Genomic DNA, 25,018 nt, shown 5'->3' on the forward strand with positions numbered 1-25,018 from the left:
GTCTTCAGTTCTTTGGGTATTAGGTATAATAAAATGAATGTCAAAAATATCCAGGTGATTATAGCTATGAATAATTCTTGACATGATGCAATTCTGTGATTGATTTTAAAATACCTTTAAAATCATATTACAGCAAGATTTAAATGTGGCTTTCGCCACACTAAATTCTATGTTATTGTTTGCTTTTTTAAGGGGCACATCTCTATCTCTCAGATTATTATTCTTAGCATAAAATAAGTGGAATACAGTTTTCTAATAACTTTTTAGCAACTACAACCCTGAATTATGTCAGAAGAATTTTGTTCATCTAAATATTTTGTAAATATTCACACATATTTTTATGAAATGCACTTTTTAAACAAATTTAGATTTTAACAACTGAATTCTAACTATGAATAGGCAAACTTTAGCAAGAATCGTCAACTGTGTAGTGGACCAAGTCTCTTTAAAAACCGAGCATTGCAAATGATAGAATTATATTGTTACATAGCAAGAGTAGAGAATTTGTGGCACTCTGTGATGTTGATGAACCATAACTCTCAATACTCCTTGGAAACATGACCAATGATGACAGTGCTAGAAACTGTAATGCTCTCATCTCTCTAGCTTCATATTGTGCACACTTCTTGCCTTTTAGGGAGGATTTTGGCAATGGAAAGGAGGGGAAAATGTCAGTCTGTTCCTGACTTCATAACACATTTGGAAACATAAGTATGTTGTTAACACTTATCTTGCCAAAACCTTAACAAGTACCTTGCCTGAGGACTCCAACCACAAACATTTATTTACTCAACAGTCAGTCCATGCTACAAATTACTACAGCTATAAATATATCCTCCAACCCTCTTTCATATATGATGCAGGAGAGGAAATCTGTGACCTTTCTGTTACTCGTGAACTACAATTCTCAGAGTACATCACTACTGGCTGTACTGGCTGGAGCTGCTGGAAGCTTTAGTTCAGGAACATCTAGAGATCCACATATTCCCATCTCAAATATATATAAACGTTGTGCTTTGCATTACCTGTGTCGCTCTGACACTCTTCCCTTCTTGTCAGTTGTCCAACCACATGCAATACTACTACATAACACGAACAGTGTCCAAATGGAACCAAAAGGGAGAAAGATGTTCACCATCACTGACATTTTTTCCCTTACATGGCAAGACAAGCTGAGTTATAAGCACTAGTTGTACATCAGATGGTACCACTCTCTTCTTTATAATCCGCTCCCTACTTCCTATACATGCACCTGTTATGAATTCAGGTCCATGGACTATGTATTCTACTTAATAATTATTGCTCATTACTATCTGTGTATGATCTGACTTTCCATGGACCTGTCCAATATTAATATAGGAATCCTACATCCAGTTCCATATGTAAAGGTATTATTCATAACCAGCATCAATGATCAAAATGCTTTTGGCTGTTCTTCTGTAATATTAACCCACTTGTTCTAGGCAGGATTCTTCATCCTAGAAAATTCTATGACCAAGCCAATTATCAAACATATGTTCTTTATAAAGGGCTAATGTCTTAAATACACTAATTTGCTTTCCAATTGCTGATACAAGTACCCTGCTCTGATTATATACATGTAAGCTCACATGTGAGTCTCCAATTTTCATATGTTCAGGCAGAAAGTCCCAAGAGAATGACAATTGTATTCAAATTATCGTGTTAACTGAATGCAAATACAGTCAACAGTCTAGTTCAGGATTCTGATTTATTCAGGACCTGAACCATATCTTTGGAAAACCCTTACAAAAAAGAATTGTCAATCCCCATCACTACTGGCTTTTAGATCAGCCTACAAGCCTAATTTGCCTCAGCAGGTGGCACCTGGCTTTTCTTGTCTGGATTCAGAAATTAAGGAAGGCTGGGTCTAGTTAGTTCATAGATGGAGACTACTAGGAAATACCAGGCCTGTAGGCCAAAGTGGAAATTGAAAACACATCCTGAAAAAAGGCAGTGGCAGATGGTATCCATACTGCTGCCAAGAAAACTGCATGACCATGAAATTACTAGGTATAGAGCTCAACTCTAAGAAGACATCATCTTTAAAACAAAAAACAACTTCATGTGGTCTTCTACTAAAATATGTTTTCATAGGAGCACAAAATTTCTGACTTTTAATCTTTTGGAGCAGAATACTTTATTATCTCTGGCTGCTCTTAAATTAGATTTATTGTTTATAAAGTGTGTTTGTTTTGTACCTTAAAAGGTGAATGAAAATGTTTAAAATGTAAAATACATTTTACCACACATGTTGTACCACTGTTGATAGCTAGATTAAAATGCACCCTCTCTCGCAATATACATCATAAAATGAACAGAAAGATAGCACGTGCCAACATATATTGTCACCCAGCACAACAGCCCTATTCTTTGCATATTCACAGTAATTAGGCTTGGAAAACAAGTTTTCATTGAGCCCAGGCAAGGGATCAACAATTCTTTAAGGCCCCAAGCACAGCCAAAACCCCCCAAAATTTTAAAAGCAGAAATCTCATTAGCTCATAAAATGTCATGGTTTTTCTGTGATCTCCCCCAACGATCTAATGCAAAAACATCAAAATCTCATAAGATCTGGGGGGGGGGGGAGAAATCTCATGATGAAAAACTGGCACAATCAGATCTCCGATACAAACCTGAAGCAACTTTTTTTCAGAAATGAAAAGGTAAAGAATGAGCTCATCACCATTCTGTGATTCATGAAATTTAAGTGAAATAGGATGCACAGGGGCTTTCCTGTTATATGAGGAAGAAAAATACTGATTTATATATGAAATATGAATCATGAACATGAAAAGAGTAAAAGTTTCAAAGAATACATGAATAGTACTGATTTCACAAGATGAGGTACTTACATCTTTCATAAGATAAACCAACTTTCTGTTTTTCAAAAAAGTGGCTAAAGATACCAGTATGCTGTGGTAAAACTCTTGTTATACTTGACTTCAGAACTCAAGTCTGAAAGAATTTTTTAGTATTATCTTAAGTATATGTCAACTTTATCAGATTTGCACATATCCAATCATCTTATTTGACCTCTTTGGAAACAACATATAAAGGAAAATGACACTGCTGTTTTTCATTGATGGATACAATTGCATCATGAAAGAATTATGTTGATATAATTACAAGATAGACCAAATACTTCTGGTAAAGGGATTCAACAAGGGGCAAAATCACCTCCACAGTGTTTAGTAAGATTTTATTGGACTGTATTGAATAAATACAACATTGTCTCACTGCTGTTGTTCTTATTTTCAAATTTATCTCCCACAAGTTTTATTATCCTTAAATAGAGTACCCATTTACAGCCAGAATTCAGACTGGCCTAGGGGCATACAATCCTGCTTATTTTCAAGTAGAGATCTCATTTATTTTCAATGGCTGTAATTAAGCTTAGCCTAAGTTAAATGCAGCAACTTGACTACTTTTTCCTTCATCTCACATTCCAACATTGGTTGCGCTGTGCGGAAACCTTCTCACACTGTAGGCAAAAGCATTCATCAGTCACTCACTGAATTTTAATCAAACGTTTTTAATATACCTAGGAAACTTACATTATTTATAATCTTGTTGCTACTGTAAATAATAAGAACAATGGGAAAAGGACCACAAGATGCCTTCAAAAATTATTCCAAACTTGTAGAAAGATGTTTCTCAGAACACTTTTTTTTTTATAGTTATATTCATGTTTCTTTACCAAAGTTTAATCAGAACTGTCACTTTATATAATATACAACCAAAACTTCTTTGGAGTTTTCCTGTACTGTCAAATGAGCCACTATACAAGCTAATAACCTGGTATATCATAAAGACCTGGTCTAATCTCATGCCACTTTGATGTAGGAGCAGCAATCATTAAATACTTCACTAGTCAGATGAAAAAACAAGTATCATTTCTGATCAGTTCTGCCTTGAAATTAGGTATCCAGAAATCAGATACCTACCCTGCCTTTTATAAAAACTCAATTTTTAAAATCAAGAGCATGACTGGACAAACTTAAATTAAATTATGGGAAATCTGGGCTTTCAATTTTACTCTCTATTCTTGGCTAACATTTGGTAGTCAAGACAACATTTTCCACTTCACCAAAATGCTGCTTTATCTATAAAAAAATACAATTAAGTCAATATCAAAAGTTCACTAAAATTATCATGTATACAGTTGAGCAGTAGCTTATTTCACTGGCTTAGTGTCAAAAGGATCTCTGAACAAGTGGGGCCCTGAAACAACATGCTACAAGCTAGAGTGCTTCTGTTTAGGATTCCAGCCAATTTCTCCTCCCTCTTTTCCAGTCAGTTCTCTGCGCACAAGAGGGTACTTATCCTCTATTGGCCTTTTACTGCTTTTTCTCAGTGTGGATGTTTTCCTGGAGGGTTTTTTTTCCAGTTATATTTACATATTTGATTTCTGTGCTCATGTTTATTAGCAGCTAGCATTCCTGTTAGATGGGACATTATAAAGTAATTTCTTAGCTTGAACCAGGAAATAACCTATCCAGTCAATGGGCATGCTCCTTCTGCCTTTTTAACTTTCCAGGCACCATATTCTATTTTTCTTTCCATGCAATTATATAATTTTTCCTTTCAACATTCTGTGCCACCAAGGTGTTTCTTACCGAACTAGGATCTCTAATCAAAAGTTCTCTGCTTCAGATTATCTTTGAAGTTGCTGATATTCTTCTTGCATTATGAAAAATTATTGTGGGACCTAAAGTTTTTTCTCTATATTTGGCCAAAGGACAGAAAACACAATTTTCTTCTGAGTAATCATAAACTGTATAGAATAAAGCATAGCTGACTCAACCAACAAGATCCAGTTTATCCAGATAGTCATCAACTGAGTTTGAAGAACTATCCAATGCATTTGAATTTACAATATTTCTACACCAGAACAGCTACTTACTTACTGTAAGATGAACAACTTACAATATTCTAAACTTCCATTTTCACAACGTGAAAAAATTACATGGAAGCTTTCTTATTGTCATTTCATAAAGCATGTCAGGCAACACATTTTAGCCACCTTAAACTAAAGTAACATACTACTATGCAATGCATTTCAATTGGTTTTCAATTTCTACTTGCTATATTTCTGAGTAAAACTGCTGCCAAGCTGCCAAGCAAGTTCTAACATGTGGCGACAAGCTATGCATAATTCAACACTGGCCAGTAGGGATACTGGGGATGAGTTGGAAAGCAGACTTTATAGATCATTCCTACTGAAGCATAAAATCTTACTAGATTCAACAGGGCGTATTCCAGATCCACACACACAACAGCAGAAGACAACTTAAAAAATAGGACAGCAGGGATGGGTTAAGACATAGTCAGGCACCTTGAAAAATTATTTATAGCATGTGGTTTTGAGAAATTATCAACTCATTTCTCATTAAAAGATCATTTCTATGGGTCTTTCCATATAACATCAAATTGGTTTTTGTTGTTGTTGTATAATCAGTGTACTCTCCCTCTGCTCAGTCCCCCTTTCACTGAACATAATTCATATTTTTAACAAAAGATTGTATTTGTGTTACAGGGATACTACTTCTTCCAAACACAGGCTGATCAGGTTTCATTACCAAAGAAAAAAGAAGGGGTAAAAAATACCATTTCTCCACAAACTATTCGAATTTTTATGCAAAGTTCTTCAAACACATAATAGTTACATTCAATAAGTTATGAAAACTACATCTTTCAGTGAACCTTTGTGTGTGTGTGTGTGTGTGTGTGTGAGGTTTGAGCCTGCTTCTGACTCTGAAAACCAAACTTATTCGGAGTCAGAAGGGGAAAACGAAACCTATCAGCAAGGACTTGGAGAATCAAAACAGGGAAGTGACTCAGCAGAGCGGAAGAAATCACAGGCACTGATTGGACAAACTCCAGAGGGAGATTTGAAGCCTCCAATCAGTGCTCGAGAGAGGAGAGCAGAGAAGCACGCAAAAGAAAAAGAAGCCTGATTGGCTGCTAAAGGAAAACAGTGGGAAAAGGAGCAAATAAAAAGGCAGGCGCGCCAAGAGCAAGCTGCCGGAGACAACCAATCCTTCAAGCTCACAGCACCTGTGGAAGAATCCCTACCAGTGTCAGAAGCCTTGCCTGAGGCCAGTGTGGAACCAGCGCCAGCGCCTTCTGCCCTCACAGAACTGCCTCCTGCACAGGTCACTCCAGTAGAGCCTCTCCCATCCCTGCTGAGCACAGCTTCGAGTCCAGCTCCAAGCCTCGTCGCATCGCTCCAGCACAATCCGAGTGTGCCTTCAGATCTCAGCCTTGCCTAGACGCTCCTGTCCACTCCAGCCTTGTCTCCAGATCCGAGCCTTGCCTAGGTGTTCCAGCAAAGTCCAGTCTTGCCTTCAGAACCAAGCCTTGCCTAGATGCTGTAGCCAAGTCCAGTCTCGTCTCCAGAACCAAGGCCTGCCCAGATACTCCAGCCCAGCCTTGTCTAGCCTCTGTGTGCCAGCCTGATCCAGCCGGCGTGCCAGGATACCAACCTGAATTTTCAGCCTCTCCTTTGCCATGCACTCTAGCTCCTTCCAGTCTTGCAGCTTCAATCAAAGTATTGGCCGAGTTCTGCCTTGCTGTCTTGCCACAGTCTGACCCTGCAGTGTTGCCTGCATGTCCCTTGCCACCTGGTTGGACTTGATTTGAACTACATACTCTAATCTACTGCAGAACTTTCACTATTGTAAACAGTTATTCAATAAAGAATTTTATTAGTACTCTGCCTAGCCGTCTAATCATCTGAACACGACAGTGCTTTCTTATCATGAGTCTCTAACATGTCTTTAGAGGGCTATATGTTACCCAGCAAGGCAAGTTAAGTGCTCATGCAAAATTTTTAAAGGGACAAAAGGGGATTAGTGTCAATGACCTGCTATGCCATGACTCTAATTTCACCTTATTTTTTTAGTTTTAAAGTTTAGATAGCAATTCTCTGATCTCAAAAAAGCTAAGCAGGATCATGCCTGGTTAGTATTTGGATGGGAGACCACTAAGAAATCCCAGAGCTGTTGACTAGACTGGAAATCAATAAAACATACTGGAAAAAGTCAATCAGCAAGCTCGTAAGATAATAGGATAAGCAGCCTGAGGATAGCTCTGTTTGTACCAGGACATAATAATGCTCACTGTGAGGATTCAAACTGGAAACTTTGCTCATCCTTGTATTTATACAGGGTATCACATGACCTGTGCTTCATTTTTTTCTTCCAATACCACTTCAAATTATGCTCAGAACTGGTTCTTAGGAAGAAAAAAGTCCTTACATTTAAAGTTCTAAATAGATTAATACCTGCTTTCTCCTCACATCAGCAACTCTTGTTCTGTGTGAAACTTGGTGGAAACAGAGGGTTTTCTTTGCAGTGGCATCCTATACATGAAACTCTCTGCCTCAAGGGACTATTCTGGGCTCATCTAGCAACCAAAGGCATTCCTCTTTAAACAATCATTTGATTGTGCTCTGACTTTCTTTAATATACTGTTAGTTTTGGTTCTTTTCCTTTTTGTATTGTTGCTGTTTTTCCTTTTAACAGGATTATTGTTCTTATTATGATTATATACCTGTTGCTCTGAGAATGTCTTTTTTCAAAAAGAAAAGCAAGATATGAGGTTCCATAATAAATTTAAAAGCCTACAGTATGTCTGGCAAACAAACACCCCAGTGCAAAACAGGCTTTGCAGTACAAAGGTGCTGAAGAACTGAGGAACCTTTATCTGTATGCTGCACACAAGGAAACTAGGTCACTCAAGTCCTGTTTGAGTAGTATCATGTCCAATCTTAACTCCATGAAGGAAAACAGCAAGGCTGTATCTCCATCACAGTCAGGGGCAATTTAACCCTGTGCGAGACCAAATTCTTTTAATGTGGGTAGGCTCAAAAAGTCCAACTGTTTTCTTTTCCCCCAGACCACCAAACCCATGTAATAAAGACTTCTGGACCCTATTACTGGACTTCTATATTTTCAGAATAGCTCAAAATATGCAATGATGAGGCATCCACTAGCACATTATCCCTGCATACAATAGACAATAATGACCCAATAGTGTTTTAATCACAGCATAATTTCCTGTGCTGGCCATTCTGCAACCTGTTTGATTCAAGTAAGAGAGACCTGAAATCAGGGTCTTCGAAGACAGAACATTATGTGACGTTATTTTTAATGACTATCCTCAGAAAAATTACTCAGTACTGAGACCTGGCCTAGAAGGTCCTCAGGGATATTCCTACCATAAACAGAACTCTATAGCAGGGAAATAAAACTGACCAGCATATTCTTGTATCCTGTCTAAAAGAAGGCTGGTTGCCGAATTCAGTATCTATTTTACAGTTAGTTTATAATCTAGTGTAAACAAAAGGAAAGTAAGTACCACCTCATTTTTAAGTGCCTTTTGAGCTGTCAATATACAGCAGTAGCATCTAGCTTCAGAGACAGCGTGAAAAATGGAAAATATTTAAAGAAATTAGGTCAAAGTTTGTACTGTGAGAAAGAATACCAGTGTATAATAGACATTCTTCTCCTTTGAATGCTTGATGTCTGCATTCTAGTAATACAACTCATTCTACATAAGGCACCCATGAGAAGTATGTATAATTTAGGACTTCTGAATCTAGCCACAAGGTACCAGAATTCAAATGTCTGCCAACAGCATTTTTCCCTATTTTACAGCCCACCAAGAAGACAATAAATAGTCTACTTCTTGTTTTAACTATGCCATATTTCAACTTCACCTCATTAAAAGAATCATAGAACAGGAAACACTTTTAAGAAGTAAAGCGACATTCTGATCAAGCAATCTAATATCATTCAGCTTGATCTGGCAGCTGAAGACCCATTTGGATAACCACTGCTTTTATTGTATGCAAGACTGTCAAGTAATTAATACTTATAATTCACTGTGACTCATAAAAATTCACAGTAGTTAATTCATTCCCAAATTAGAATTTAAAAGGTCACTGTTCCCATTCAGACAATTTCATTTAAGTTGTGCTAATTTCTTACACAACTTGGAGATAGAAAAATGAGAGCCAACTTTATTTGAAGAACCTTTCCCCATTATCAATACATTTTTCTCAGTTTCACACCCCAAAGCAGGACATAATCAAAGTCAATAAAGTAGTATATTGCATTTTCCGAGTTTGGAGAGCAAACTGTCTATATTGTCAGTTTTACTCCTAAATTCAGAAGCATTCAAAATTACGCTCCTCAAAGTATCCCTAGCAATGAAACTTCTATACAGGAATGAAAAACCTCATGTACACTACATTTTTCTCCACATAGATAGCCCATATAACATCTCCAAAAATGTGCTAAGGATGAATCAGGTAGATAGGATTATGCTGGTTTTATTTTCCGTATCACATTAATAACTTTTCAAACCACCACTTTATTGCAATCCTGCTATACACATCTGCAATATTCTAGTCCCACTAGGTTTATCATAAAAATGAACAGTCTCATGAGATAAGGATTTTGAAGCAGGACACCACTCAAAAATCAAAAAGATGCCCAATACCCAAAAGGCAAAACATATTTTGAACTAAATAAAGTAACCCATCTATGTATCATCCATTTTCATTGCCAACTGAGCAAGGAGAGCACTGGGGAGGAAATGTAAGGTCAGTGTCTAAAATTACCTAACTGTGCCACATATATGAATTACCATTTGGGAACAAAGTTGCAAGGATGAAAAAAGCAGAATGCTAAATAGGCATTAGAAAAATTCATAAATATTTTCCCACAGATTAATTCATCCTTAAGCATATTAATCTCAGTTTTATCCACAGAATAGAATCCAGATATTAAAGTCTTTCAGTAATAAGGATTGGACAACCCAGTATCCTCCAAAGTTTTGGATCTGAATTTCCATCATTTCAACTTCTTAGCCAGCATGGTCAATGGCAAGAGATTGTGGGAGTTACAAAGAAAACCTAAAGACTATTAGAGGATAAATTATCTGGAGTTCCTTGGATTCCTGACCCTTATTTATTTATTTATTTACTTACTTACTTAAATTTATTAGCTCCAATGGACCCTTAAGTATTTGGTTCCTATTCTAGCAAGGGCTCTAAAGTACTCTTTCATCAAACCATTTTAAAAAATGGATGCCAGAAGCAATATTTTAATGTAAACCTGCTGTGATATGAAAACAAAATTACAACTGCGCTGTGAAAGGCAAACAAGAGAAAAAGAGGTCAGAAGCTGTAGATTTTATAAAACTTCGAAATTAAATCTCCCTGATTCATGCCCAATCTGTAATTCACATTGGTTTCCTTACAATTGCTACAAGATAGACTTCACTTCTGACCAAGGCTGAGCTGAAAGGGGTAAAATGGTTTCATCAACACTTTCTTCATGTTAAAAAGTGGCTTTGCTTTTCTCATATAAAAACCTAAAAATATTTTTTGCTATTTTTTAGCATTAAACTTTCTAGAAAAAGATTAAATATGGAAAAATAATATTGTTCTATTTATAAATAGAACATCCAGGATTGTAGGAGACTCTTCAGACAGTCACTGGTCACCTCACAGCTTGACTATTGCAAGGCACTGTACACGGGGCTTCCCTTGAAGCCTACCTGGAGGCTTCAGCTGGTCCAGAATGCAGCAACATGGGCAGTGATAGCCATGCCTAACATCTCTGCTTCACAAGCTGCACTGGTTGCCAGTTTGCTTCCATGTGCAATTCAAGGTGCTAGTCACTACCTATAAAGCCCTACATGGCATAGGGCCTGGTTACTTGAGGGACCACCTGTCTCCCATAATATCTGCCTGGCTGATTCAATCTGGCAGGGTTGGCATGCACCAAGTTCCATTGATTAAACAATGCCACTTATTGGGACCCTGGAAGCACACCTTCTCTGTAGCACGGTCTGCTCTCTGGAATCAGGTTCCCCCCAAGATGTGAACAGCCACCACCCTACTGGTATTTTGAGGGGCCTTGAAGACATGGCTCTTTGCCAAGGCCTGATACCCCTTTCTTCCTTTCCCTTGTTCCCATCTGGGTTTGTTTTCTCTGTCATCTCTGTTCTTTTGTTTTGTGTTGTTTTTGTGTTTTTTTAATTGTTCCTTGTTTTAAAATGTTTTTTTAACAAGTTGTAAACCTCCCAGAGTTGCTGGGAGTCAGGCGGCATATAAATTAAATTTATTATTATTATTATTATTATTATTATTATTATTATTATTATTTATTATTTAACATTTAAATATCCTGCACAGCCAACTTCTGAGCAACATTTTCATTTGACTCACAACAGTACTTCAAAAAAACCCTCTGCATGCCCATTTTTCCTCCATACAGAGGTATATTTCTTAAAAATACCACAAGTGCCATTAACTACCCAATTAAATGCATGTTGAATACATGATATTAACAAGTCTAACAGTATGAGAAGAATACATTTGTGCCTCCTAAGAATAAAACTTCTACAGAAGCAATTTTACACTTTATGTACTAATACTGTTTTAATTGAACCCAAATTAATCTGTCGATTTTATATTCGACATACTTGCTGAAGACAGACATAGGTAATTAAAGAATTATTTGTTTAGCCAGAAGCCTAAGGTTTCAACTCTAAAACCAATGTTCAGCAAACAAGTGTGGCCTGTAGCATATTATGTTTTTGTTTTCTTTAAAGAACCAAAAATATGCTTTGTCAGAAAGTAGGCTGCTAATTTAACTTTTTACAGGGTGAATTAATTGTTTCAGAGGACCCATGCTGCCAATAATTACATTTAAGTATGCATTTTCAACTGAAATACCCTACATTTAGACATTCAAAACTCTCCATGGCAATTCATTGCTAACTAATATTTTCTATTCAGTTTTTTACCAATAGAATAATTTGTGTTAATGTGCTGAGACATTTACAAAATTTATGAGATTGATTCCCTCTTGCTCTGAGTGGTGGGACAAGGACTACAATATAAAGCAGCCTTTCAAAGTGTATATTCAATCCAATTTGGAAGTACACAACTGGGTAGCCAAAATGCGTACCCTTGCTCTCTCTTTTTAACTTTCAAAAAATCTTGATTGCAGATAATAGAGGAAAAAAACCTAAAATACAATGTACACCAACCACACTACTTAACAACAGAAAGAGCAATTAACTAAACTGTGAAATAAAAACCTGTTCGGCTCAAAGGCAATTGCCTTTTCATTGCTCAGGCCCTAGAGAAAGCTATCTTGCAAGAACATGGGAAAAAAAACTGTCACGCTCTAGAATTACTTTGGAAAAATCAGGGAGGCATGCAAACCAGTGGGAGCTGCTGAAGGGAGGAAGGGAGTGACATGCATCAGCCTTTCTCTATACAGTATATTTTATTTCAATCAGAACTGAGAATAACCAAAATGTTCCAGGTTTTGTTTCTGCCAAACTATGGCTGATCTGAAAGAATTCAACAGAGCTTCCAGAACATGATGGTCTGTTTTGGGTTTAAAACAAAATGCATTTTCCATTCATGTAAACCTTTATTTACAAAGTACGTCCTTCTGTTTAAAGGTTGCTCAGTTGGAGTGTGATTGAGTCTCTGGGAAACTGAGCAGATACAAATTTGACAGGCTTGCATATCTGTTTCTAACCACAATTATGCCAAAATAGTGAAACATGCACTGTGGTATCATGACTTAAGTTCTGCCCTTTCATAGTTATGTCTTGACATCACATGCAAGTACATAAGGGACAGGGTTTTTGTTGCAATGTCATAACATTTTGTCATTTGCCCTACTGCAAATGCCTATGCAGGCTTCCCTCTATGGTGAAACACATTGTATTTCTATTTAAGTTACAATAACTTTCTGATATTTCACCTATACAAATAATTAGTAAATTATATTCAATTTTTATTATTTTTAGAGGGTGATGCAAGAAGTAGCCATGCTATCGTTTATATGAAGGGTTAAAAGTAGTTGGGCAAACATTTCAAAGGGCTGCAAACACATTGTTGGATGGTTGGTCAGAAGTTATGTATGTACATAACAGACCTCCCACCCTATCAATCTCAGTGCAGTTGAGACTGCAAGGAGTCTATTGTGGTCTTTTTGCCATTGTTGCTATGGTTTCTTGCAGGATACTCCCAGCAACAGGCAAATGGGAAGATAAGGAGAGTTGTGAACACTCACAATGACTCATAACAACTTGGAGGGTACATGCAGCTCAAGGGCAACCCAGTTTGTAGTATGTTTCTATTCGTGAAAACAAACAAAATCAAACATGTGCTGACTGAAATTGTGACTGAACAAAAAGGATGAGTAGGACTGCTTGCTATATATATTTTTAAGGAACTAAATCTGTGTGACTGTCAGTTGAAAGCCTTGGGTTCAATTCCTTGCTCACCCACAAAACATTACTTAAGTCACTTTCAGATCACCTTAGGATTTTCTGAAGACAAAATGAAATAACTCTCACTGAACTGCTTTGAACACATGGTAAGATACAAATGGGCTGTTCAGCTACTTGTATAACTTTCACTCACACCTATTTTCTATCTGATTAGTGGAAGTACTAATCATAAATGATACACAGATCAAAACAACAAACAAAAAACAAAAACAAGAAGCCTAGTCCAGTTCTCATGATCATTCTTAGCACATCAACAGTTTGAACAGTTACAACAATTACTGGAAGCCTATTAATAATGACCTCAGTGTAGCAACTGTAATATATTCACTCTTTCCAAGGAATGGAGAAGGCTCTCAGATCAAGCTATTTGTCCTCCTGTCCCAAAATAACTTACTCTGCCTGGAAGGGTCTCCCTCACCTTCTACTAGGTCCTTTTTTATCTGGAGATGCAGAAGGTTCATGCTAGATGACATATATCTATGATATGTGTTCCGTCACAGATCTATAGCCTCCTATTAATACTCAGATTTGATAGAACTAATACCAACTTGTAGTAGCACAATTATCTGATCAGGAATTGTTCAAATAGAAATATTCAGCAGAAATATCAAGGACAAAGTTGTCAAGAATTGTATTTTCTAGATGAAACTTCACTATAAATTTCATTAATTATTTCAAATCCAACTATGACCAGCATATATGTTCAGGGATCATTACTAAAAAAAATGTGAATTCTTTAATCAAAGAGAGATTCCAGTTGGCAATTTTAAATAAAAATTGATTTAATTGACTTTTAAGCAATCTCACAGTAGCTTCACACAGATCTTGGAGTATCAGAAAACCTTATGCAGCTTCTCAACATCTCACATTAAGAAGTCAGAATGGATTTTTTTTCCCCTTCAGTTAATGCACATTCTGCAACACTTCAATCCAGGCTCACTGGTAAAGTGAAGGTGTCAAAAGATGTTGTTCTGTAATAGCTTTCCTGTCTCTCAGTCTCAGAGCTTCCCCATGGGTAACAGAAGAGCACAAATAGTTCCATGGTGAGAAACCAAAAATATCACAAAAACAGAGTGTACATTCTAACATCTTTTGGAGTTAGGCAAGGTGGGATTTCTATTATAAAAATAAGGGTGAAGTTAAAACAAAGAGTAATGATGGAAACTGAATGATTAAGCTACAGATGACACAGGTATTCAGGCAACCAGGAAACAGTAAGTTTCTCCATTCATTTATAGGAATATTATAACAAAATGTTTTAAAATTCTAGGAATTCTGTATATATTATGTTTTATCCTTTTTAAATAAGCCTTGTGTTTAAAAATCTTTAAAATAAACTATTCTCTATTTCTTTCTTTTTTTTGGTATATAATTTTATTAAGGATTTTGATTACAATAGTAAAAACTAATATAAACTAAACTTAAAAAGAATAGCAAGAAAATAAAAAGTGCAAGGAAAAAGAAAAATAAGATAAAAGAAAGTATATGATAAAGAAAAAGAAAAGAAATATATAAAGAACTGACTTCCAACTTTCATTACAACAAGTATAGACAAATTTAGTAACTCTTCACCCCCTATAAGTTTACAAACAGATATGGGATATCTCTTCATCCCATATCCCAACCCTTATTTATAAACAAATCCATAAAACATCAAATTTTCAATCCTGGTGTCAGCAAAAAGTCCATAAAGGGTTGCCAGAACTTTGCAAAAAAAAAAAAAAGTCTTATTTTAACCTTGATCAAATAAGCCAACTTTATATTCCTTTATATTCCTTCCTTTTACTTCTAACTGTCTTAATCTTTAATTCATTCAAATATCGTTGGATTTGATTTCTCTTCAATTATCCCATCGCACAGACTTCTTCAAGGGTTTAACAAGTCTCTTTTGTAGATCCAATAAGAAAACATTTTCCAGGTCATTCTCTTGGTTTGTCATTTGCATTTGTGTTTCCTTTATTTTTAAAAACTTCAGCCAGTTTCTTTTGTATATCCACTAAAGCGTCCTTTTTCAAATCATTCTCTTGGCCTGTCATTTGTAGTTCCTCTTTCAGCAATTTCTCTGTCTTGTCAGACAAAATTTGCTCCACATCTGTCATTCCCTCATTAACATCTTTTGGACATAGAATCAGACATCATTACTGACACTGTTGATATTGTAGCTACTAATTTCTGGCTCCATTCTTCAAAGATCTCCTTTAATATTTCCAATGTTATGAAGTTCTGTAAGTCCTAGTACTAACCAACACCAAAATCAGGCTTGTGGTTTTTTTTCCCTCCTACTTAGATTTTTAGACCCTTCTAGTACCCAGTTCCTAAAATCATAAAGTCACTTATCTTTGTTATGAGCCAAGATAGACAAAATAAATCTGGTTCCCATGAGAAGCTATTTATTTTTTATAGTTACAGTATTTCCAAAATCTTATAGTAAAGGTCAATATGCCAAATTTAATTGGATCCTTAATCCGTTTATAACTTTCTTAGATCAAAATCTTATTTAGCTTTTTGCTATTTATTTCAAATTCTTTAAGGAGAGCCAGTCTGGTCTAGTGGTTAAGGAACCAGGCTAGAAACCAGGAAACTGTGAGTTCTAGTCTCACTTTAGGCATGAAAGCCAGTTGGGCCAGTCACTCTGTCTCAGCCCAACTCACCTCCCAGGGTTGTTGTTGTGGGGAGAATAGGAGGAGGAAGGAGTATTAGGTATGTTGCCCACCTTGAGTTATTTATAAAAATAATAAAGGTGGGCTAAAAAATCTTTAAAAAAAGTTTTTAAGCTTGTAATTAAGTTTTATTTTGTTCAGAGTTGAAGCTAAACTCACCCGGTGACTTTCCAAACTTGTCATTCCAAAGGTCTCCAATAGCTTTTAAGATGGTTGATAGGCAATTTCTGAATGTGATTAGAAAGTAAGGCTTGCAAACTTAGTGTCCATTAAAAGGCTCCACCGCAGTTGCAAGATGGCTAATCCCTTCGTCTCCCACCATTCAAACCTGTGGAATACCGCTGTCCAGAGTACATGTGGGTGATCTCCCATCCTCTCCTTATCTGGAGAGGTTCCAAAGAACTGATCTACTCACCGGTGCTTCAGTTTTTGCTGTGGTCATCAGCTCCACTTTTGCAGAGACATTTTCAGTTTGCCATACCTCCCTGGAATCCTCCAACTATTTTCTGTTTCTTACAAAATACATTCCATCATCTGATAACCATAGTAATGTAATCGCTTTCAGCACTATACCTAATATTTTGGATCCAGATTAAGTAAATTGCTTTTAGATCCTGCTGAAATCATGGTAAAGTAAATCAGAACTAATTTAAATCCCACGGATCTAAATCAGAACAAAATGTGGTTAGTATGGTCAAGCTGTCATATCTTTATATTTAATAGGCTTGTTTTTTACATAATGCAAAAAGCAGGAAATGGGGAACTGAGGATTAATCAAAATTGTGGTAGGTAGGAGGAGAATTAATATAATTATTCTTCCTTTGCTGCATTTCTGGTAAGTATTCTTACTTGGAAGTTGCTACCTTCCTTGGAACGAAATCCCAATTATGGCCCATAGCCTGATTGGGAATTTTAAAAAACTCTGGTCACAGATACAACTAATCTGCAAGTACATGTATTTAATTATTTGTTGTAACTGGTGCCTTCATATCCCATTATCCATGTCATACTGATATAGTTGCATGCAAAATTTTACAATAAAAAAGTCGTAATAAACTTCTGCATCTGCCATATTCACTGCTTTCTTATTTGAATTTGTAAACAGCTGCAAATATGCACTCAAATCTGAACAAAGTTGTTACAGTATATTTAATTTTGTACCATGTAGAGATTGTGTCACCTTTTGTTCACTTAGAGATTCACTGTAACATACAAGTTAACCAGGGGTGCCTAAAATTTTGCATGCAACTATAGAACCCAAATCGATAGGCAGATAAAATATTCAAAACAAAAAATAATTTACAATAATAGATCCCCAAGTCTACCACTTGCAATTCCCAGGCAGGTGTGAGAGTTACTTCTCACAGAGTGAGAAGACTGACGGTTACCACAACAGTGGACAGATGAAGACTGCCACTCCTTCACAAATGAGAAAGACATCCAGCACCCTGCATAGAAAAAGGAGTGGACAAGAGTTTTTGAACCTTAAAATTGCATATATATATACCGACACACAGAGATATATATAGGCATCTCATTTGAATATAGTAGTCGCTAGAATTCTTGTGTTGTAACTTTTATTTTTCCTGTAATAAATACTATTAATCCCAGCTCTTGGATTCTTGTTCTTTGGAATAATCACTCCAGTCCAGACAAGGAGGGAACTCTGACTGCCAAAGTGCATAACTTGAGACTCCACAGCTACAGTCCCCTGAATCTTTCCAAAAGAATTTTCTAAATTGTAATTGTTATGTTAAAGAAGGGAGAAGTTATTAAACATGTGGTGGGTTATTACGTTAAATTGTCAGCTTAGAAAATCTGTTCTGCCTGTTTATACTGTCTATAAATATACAAAGAGGCTTTATAAAGGTTTAGGTTATCAACAGTTAAATAAATAAACAAACAAACAAACAAACAGGTGCCAAACATGTTACCTGATCACACTGGAATACACAGTATTACCAGAAATCTACAAGAATGTATCTCAGGATTGCACCAAATGCAATGACATTTCTGTCTTAAGACACAGTAATTTATTTATCTCCAACATGAAATGTTAACGGACTGTCTGGATTTTGGCAAGCACAGACTTGCATTGTCACATAACAGTCTGACAAATCTAACATTTCTTGCACACATTGTTGCTCTAGTGAACCAAAAAATTTCCAGCAAATTCTTGTAACTTTCATTGTGATTAGACAAGAGCATTAGTCATGGAGCAGAGCATTATTTTCAACTTGGAGTAGACATGCCAGAAGTAGAACTCGGACCAAGTCTAGGTGGGACACAAAGTCATTGAAACTTTATATCTTTAAACTTATTTAGATTATATAAGAAATAACAGAATGAATGTAAACATATAAATGTCCTTCTTGTGCAACAGTGACCTTTCCCTGTCATGGGGAGGACCCACATTCTTTGACAGTGACTGGTGGGACTTAAGATATGAAAGAATGAAAAGTACTGGTCTATATAACATGTATATGTGTGTCTTCCCCGCTAGTAAATTCAAATTTCTTAACCAGTCCAGTAAATTCCCTTTCAATTAGTTCAATCTTTCTTCAACCAAATGACAGGTTCTTTTCCTCTTCTGCCCAGAAAACACATCCCATGCTCTTTTTTAGTTAACATGACCCCCTTCAAGCACCATTTTATATATTGCTATATAAAGCAGAATGCAAAGAGGGCATGATGACTAGAATAGTCTAGCAATAAAAGCATTTCTGCTTCTTTTATAATTCTAAGGTCTATTTGCTTCTCTATCTGTTATGATTTCTGAATGTGATGAGACATGATAAATTGATAACTGCCCATTTTAATAGTTTTCTATCGAAAATCGGAAGTGGACAGGAAGAAGCCTAAAAAAGCATCAGCTTGCCCAACTTCCCTTGGGCCCAGACCTTTGTATTGTTCCACCTCCAAATCCTAGTGAAAAGAATCTGCCTTTATTTTGCGGAATACACATATAGTACCATGAAGATCAAAGGGAGAGGTAGTTTAATTTCTTGAACTCTGGATATACAGATATTATTCCTTGGATTCTCTGTCAAATCCCCCTTTTCCTCTTCATAAATTAGAGAGTAGACTTGCACGTATGTAACTACCTGCCATTAGGGAAGCTTGTCTTTCCGCTGCTTCTTCAATTAACAGACCAATAAGGAAGACTTTAAAGAAAGGCATGACTCAATCAGAGTACAAGCAAACAACACCATGTTCCTTCTCTTGTAATATGAAAGGCTGGAAGGGTCACACTTGAATCTGACTTGATAAATTAAGCCTGTAGCTAAATGTGGTAGGATATTCACATATAGCTCATGAACTATGTCAAATGGAGAAAAAAGAAATATGTAAAGAAAAAAACAAAAATACAACATAGATAGGTACCAGATAGAGAATGCAGGACATACTGTCTCCTCTTCTGAGAGATTTTTGCTTGTGAAACTAAAATCTTACCTTCAATGTTTATTGGAGATGAGAAGTACAAGATTTGTGTGGGAGATAATTTAGCCAAGTGTATTGTGTCTTCTTTATTCAAAATGCAAACACTAATACAATGTTTTTAAAAAGATAAATACACTTCAGAATCTATTACATAGTCAATATACCAAACAAGAAAGCTATTCTTAGAAATACCCATTAGTTAGAAAAAAAAAGGGGGGGGGAAGTGATAGTGTTTATATATGAAAATTTGTAACAACTGATACCCTAGTATCAGATCTCTACTAAAAGCTGGGCTAAATGTTTGCTGGGTGCCACTGGCAAAAACTAGCTTTCAAATATATGTTTTTCTATTGCTGATAATAAGATTACTGCAGATGCTGACTGCAGTCAGGAAATCAGAAGACGCTTAATCCTTGGAAGAAGAGCAATGACAAATCTCGATAAAATAGTGAAGAGCAGAGACATCACACTGACAACAAAGGCCCGCATAGTTAAAGCAATGGTGTTCCCTGTAGTAACATATGGCTGCGAGAGCTGGACCATAAGGAAGGCTGAGCGAAGGAAGATCGATGCTTTTGAACTGTGGTGTTGGAGGAAAATTCTGAGAGTGCCTTGGACTGCAAGAAGATCCAACCAGTCCATCCTCCAGGAAATAAAGCCAGACTGCTCACTTGAGGGAATGATATTAAAGGCAAAACTGAAATACTTTGGCCACATAATGAGAAGACAGGACACCCTGGAGAAGATGCTGATGCTAGGGAGAGTGGAGGGCAAAAGGAAGAGGGGCCGACCAAGGGCAAGATGGATGGATGATATTCTAGAGGTGACGGACTCGTCCCTGGGGGAGCTGGGGGTGTTGACGACCGACAGGAAGCTCTGGCGTGGGCTGGTCCATGAAGTCACGAAGAGTCGGAAGCGACTAAACGAATAAACAACAAAATTGCTGATAATGGTTGATATTCTAGGTCTTCCCTTCCAATCTGATGTTCCAGATGTGTTGGTCTATAACTCAAATGACTAGCAGCCAGCATGACCACTACATGGTAATAGGGGTGATTAGAACTGTTATCTAACACATCTGGAAGTCAACAGATTGCAGAAGGCTGCTTCGTGTATAGATAGGATCCATTCAGCGGCAATTATTAAAGAAGAAATTATTCATTAAGTACAACTATGTCTTTCCTCTGAAATATGATTTCATCCTGAATTTATTCCAATTAATAGTACTTCTAAGAAATCCAGGTTGCTTCTAAATTAGTTTATATATTACTACATGAGGCATGCAACTCAAGATATACAAATGTGAGTACTTAACTCTGCTAAAACATAGGCATATCTCAAGAACTTCCAAAACACCCTGTACATTTGTCCTAAAAGCTGATTTGGCTGAGGAAGCTGCAAATCAGCCTGAAATGTGAAACACTATTTGAAAACCATTATAATAAATGCACAGTTAAAACTCTCAAGTGACTAGCTGAGCTACTATGTTGTCACAAAGCATTGATAAATGTCCACAGCGCTTAGGATCTATGTTCACAAATATCCAAGATTCTCTGAAGGAAATAAATTATTTTGGGTGGGAATAAAAGAACACAATTGCCTCACTGTTTAAAGCAACCATTATGTATGTATAGAAGATCAAGAACTGAATAATTAAATTCGTAAAAGCTTTTTGAGAGACTGAGAAACATAAACTAAAAATCAGAAAACTGTAAGACAAAGTATATGAACGAAAGAAACTATAATGGGAAACATGTTCAGACAGTAGGGATCTCCTTCTAGTGATGAACCCAGATTGGCCTCAGGAGAACAGTCAAGGTTCTTGCCCAACACTGTAAAGAACAATTAGCAGTCATGATCTTTTCTAGTAGCACTGAAATTCACAAGTGGTGCTTAGATTATCACGATGTAGGGCAGGTAAAATAACTTAAATATCTAGGGGTAGTTTTTCAAGCCTCCAGAAGGAAAACTTCACATCAATTGTTTCTCCAAAAAAGTGCCACAGCAATATTAAGATTTCTTTGGATGCAGAGAGGGAAATTTATTCCAACTGCCATCAAACTATTAATGGTAAAATCTGTTCCATGGTTGGTACATGGGCCATAATTAGGCCTTTATTTTAACTTAGGGTCTCTTGAAGTGAGACCAGGTTTTTTTTAAGATACTTTTTCCTGTCCCCCAGATGTGTCCCTAATGTGGCATTGAGACTAGAAATCAAGCTGTTGAGAATTGAAGCTAAAGGCTGACTAGTTATTTTATTTGCTTGGTTAAGGCTCTGCTTGGCTCCAAATGGGCTGTTCCCTCAACAGTAACATAACTGGACAATTATATGTCTAAGCATACGACTTTCCTACAGCCTTATGCCTAAGCAATTATTAGAGGTAGGTCTCGATAGCCAAAAGAAGGAATCAACAGCAGATCTGGGACACAGATTCACAGAACAACCTAAATTGAATCTTAAGATCTGTACACCTCTCTGGGAATCCCAGAGATGTTCTCCATTATTTTCACTCGCCTATGCCAAGTTTCGATGGGCATTTACAAGAGCTCACCTTAACGTTATCCCCTTGGCATTTTTAGACCGTAGATACCATAACATCCCAGTCCTCCAGAGGCTCTGCCTGTGCAAATCAGGAGACACTGAGACCATGTTCTATATTGTAAATTTTATTCTGACTTTTCTAATCCAGCTTTTATTTTTAAAATTTCCCAGACCACCCAGCTAAATTTTTTTTTCAGTATCTGCTAGGAGACGGAGGCCCTAAAGCTACATATTCAGTTGCAACTTTTTATTTTAGTTAGGAGGATTCATCACATGCTAGTAACCTCAGGGCTGAAACAGTTATATGGAATTTTAGGGCAAAGTTTTAAAAAGTTTAAGTATTTTGATTTCTTATTATTTTATTACTATCTTCTATTAATTAAACTGTGTTTTATACTGCATATATTTTAGTTGCACACTGGTCTAAGAACATATTAAAGTATTCATTCATTCTTCCTAGTAACAAATTATAAAGATATATAATTATAAATTATACTATTTTTGACTTTAGAACTACAAGAATCTGAGATCATAAGAGGGGATATATTTTACAGACTGTTTGGATTCAAACAAGCTATAATGTGTTTCATTTGATTTTGGCAGAGCAAGTTTGTAAACTATGGTTTTGGCCTACTAGGTGAGTACACCCAACCAATAGTGTTTTTTTCAGGTCCAAGCAAACAGTGGCTTAGGACAGTATATAAACCAGATCATTGATTTAAATATGGCAATGTTTTGATGGCCTCTGAGGAATCAGAGCTGCAATAATTAAGTGGGACAGACTAGGATATTATTTTTTTCAGAGGGTTTTTTTTTCCTTCTTTCCTTAAACTATGTTATACCTCTATTAGAACTCACACAACAGTTTCATGTACTTTTCTCACAACAGTGAGAAGTTGCACTGGCACCAACATTTAATTAAAGAAGGCTTAGGAAGGGCAGGAAAAAAAGGCACAGGTTGTCTATAGGCACAGGACAAAGGTGCTCACACCTTTGACCATACTGTTCAAGTTTCTCAGCAGATCAAGAGCAGCATGGCACCAGTCTTTGCATTGCTAAATGTTTCCATTCATAAATACAGCAACATAGCTACTGCTACCATTGGAATGGGGGAGTGAAAAAGTACTCTAAACAGAGTTTCATCCAGCCCTGGCTCACCTTCTTAAGTGGAAAAAAAGACCTGCAGAGTAAATGCGCAATCGAGGATAAAGAAAGCGACATTTAGGAAAGGCTATCATCATGATAAAAATAAGTCTGTTGGCATGCAAGGTTGCCAGTTTGTATTCCTCCTCTCCCACCCCATTACATTGTGCTGAAATGTAACTATTTAATAACAGGAACATATATCACCTGTGCATATGTAGAAATAATTATGAAATGCCTATGGCAGAATGAAATATATGTCAAAGAACAACATATATACAAAGACATAGGATATTTTGCAGCTAAGATCTTGCCACTATAGAAATTTATGGCTCATTCACAGTCAGTAACTTAATATCTGTACTTTACAGACACAGACATGCAGAACATTTTGTCACTATTTCAGCTGGAAACTAAGTTGGGACATTCACCAGTTTGAATTATGCCATCCTTCATAATGTCTTGACCAATAACATATCTCATTTATTTCCAGCAACAGGGAAGCCAGAATATTTACATGCTTCCTAGTAGCTCCAGAATAACTGTACCACCAGCAACAAGTCATGTAGAAAACTGAATATAAAACTTCCAGTGAATGAGACTTATATCTGAACAGACAAGTATAGATCTGTGCTTCAAGACTAATTTGGAAATACAAGGATGTTCAAAATGCTATCCAAGAACACTTAGAAACAGAAGACACTATTATGAATCATTTCCCAAAAGCCAGTATCCTCACTACACAGATTTTCAACTATATTGAGTTGTAAGCTCTACTGAACACGAGGGGTTTACATCTAAGTAAACATGCATAGATATACTCTGGTTTCTTTTCAGATCATATAAATCTTTTGGACAGAATTACATGGCCAAACTTTAAAGGCAATGTACCTCTTTGTCATCCTGACTTAAGCTATGTAAGACAGTTTCTGTGTTTTTCTTTGAAAAAAAGATTAAGAATAGGTCAAAATATGGAAGCAGCATAAAAAACTTTCTGATTGGTTCTTAGTTCAACTTTTTTAAAACACCCTTGTCCATTAATGTATTCTGATAATCAAGGAAGTGATACTGTACATATGTAAGATTAAATAAACATGTAATTATAGTATAAACTTAGTATCACGGTTATAAAAAAACTGAACCTAAAGCTAAGTATGAGCATGGAAGATACATGTGCAAAAAGGGAGAAACAATTTCTACAAGTATTGATTTCCCCTGAGTTCAGTCATAAGTGGACCCTTTTCACCTCTCCTATAAAAGTTGCATGCATGATTCTATAATACAGTTTATAGCACACAGACCCCTTTGTGATAGTTTCTCGAGAAGGCTTTGTAATACATATTGTACTCAGGTGGATGTGTGTTTTACCATCTGTCGGGGATTTAAAACTTAAATATTCCAAATGGTGACATGAATATACACACGGTACTTCAAAATGTGATCTGAAAAATTATTTGTCAAATCCGCCTTTTCTGTACTGCATTTCATTCATACTAAATGGTCCCACACTATAAAGAGTTACTTACAATGACAGAGGATGCAGCTCCCATTCTCTCACCACACAAAAACTATACCCAGATCTCCAGAACAGCCCATTTAAAGTATGAATTCAGACATATGCCTTTCATCTTTCTAGCTTTATTTACCACAATAAGGATGTGACAACAAAACAGTATACTCAGGAGCATGAAGGTGACATGCACAGACACATCAAAAGCCCTGTCAAGGACGAAGAAAGCCTAAATCATGCATATTTTAACTAAATAAAAGAGCAATGGCACGGGGCTAACTTCTTGTAGCGGCATGTCCCCAAAACCCTGGCTGACAAGTAACCGGGACATCAGCGGGTAGGGAAGCCCCGATGTTCCTCCGTTCTAGA

At 36.5% G+C, this 25,018-nt stretch overlaps 1 protein-coding gene across 1 annotated transcript in view; it reads right to left on the reverse strand.

Annotated features, from left to right (window-relative positions):
* The window catches only part of LDLRAD4 (low density lipoprotein receptor class A domain containing 4), a 289,221-nt gene that overhangs the window by 263,555 nt on the left and 648 nt on the right, over positions 1–25,018 (reverse strand). The gene's annotated exons all lie outside the window — the stretch shown is intronic.

This window comes from Candoia aspera, chromosome 3 (genome assembly GCF_035149785.1).
Source record: "Candoia aspera isolate rCanAsp1 chromosome 3, rCanAsp1.hap2, whole genome shotgun sequence".
NCBI classification, from domain to species: Eukaryota; Metazoa; Chordata; class Lepidosauria; order Squamata; family Boidae; genus Candoia; species Candoia aspera.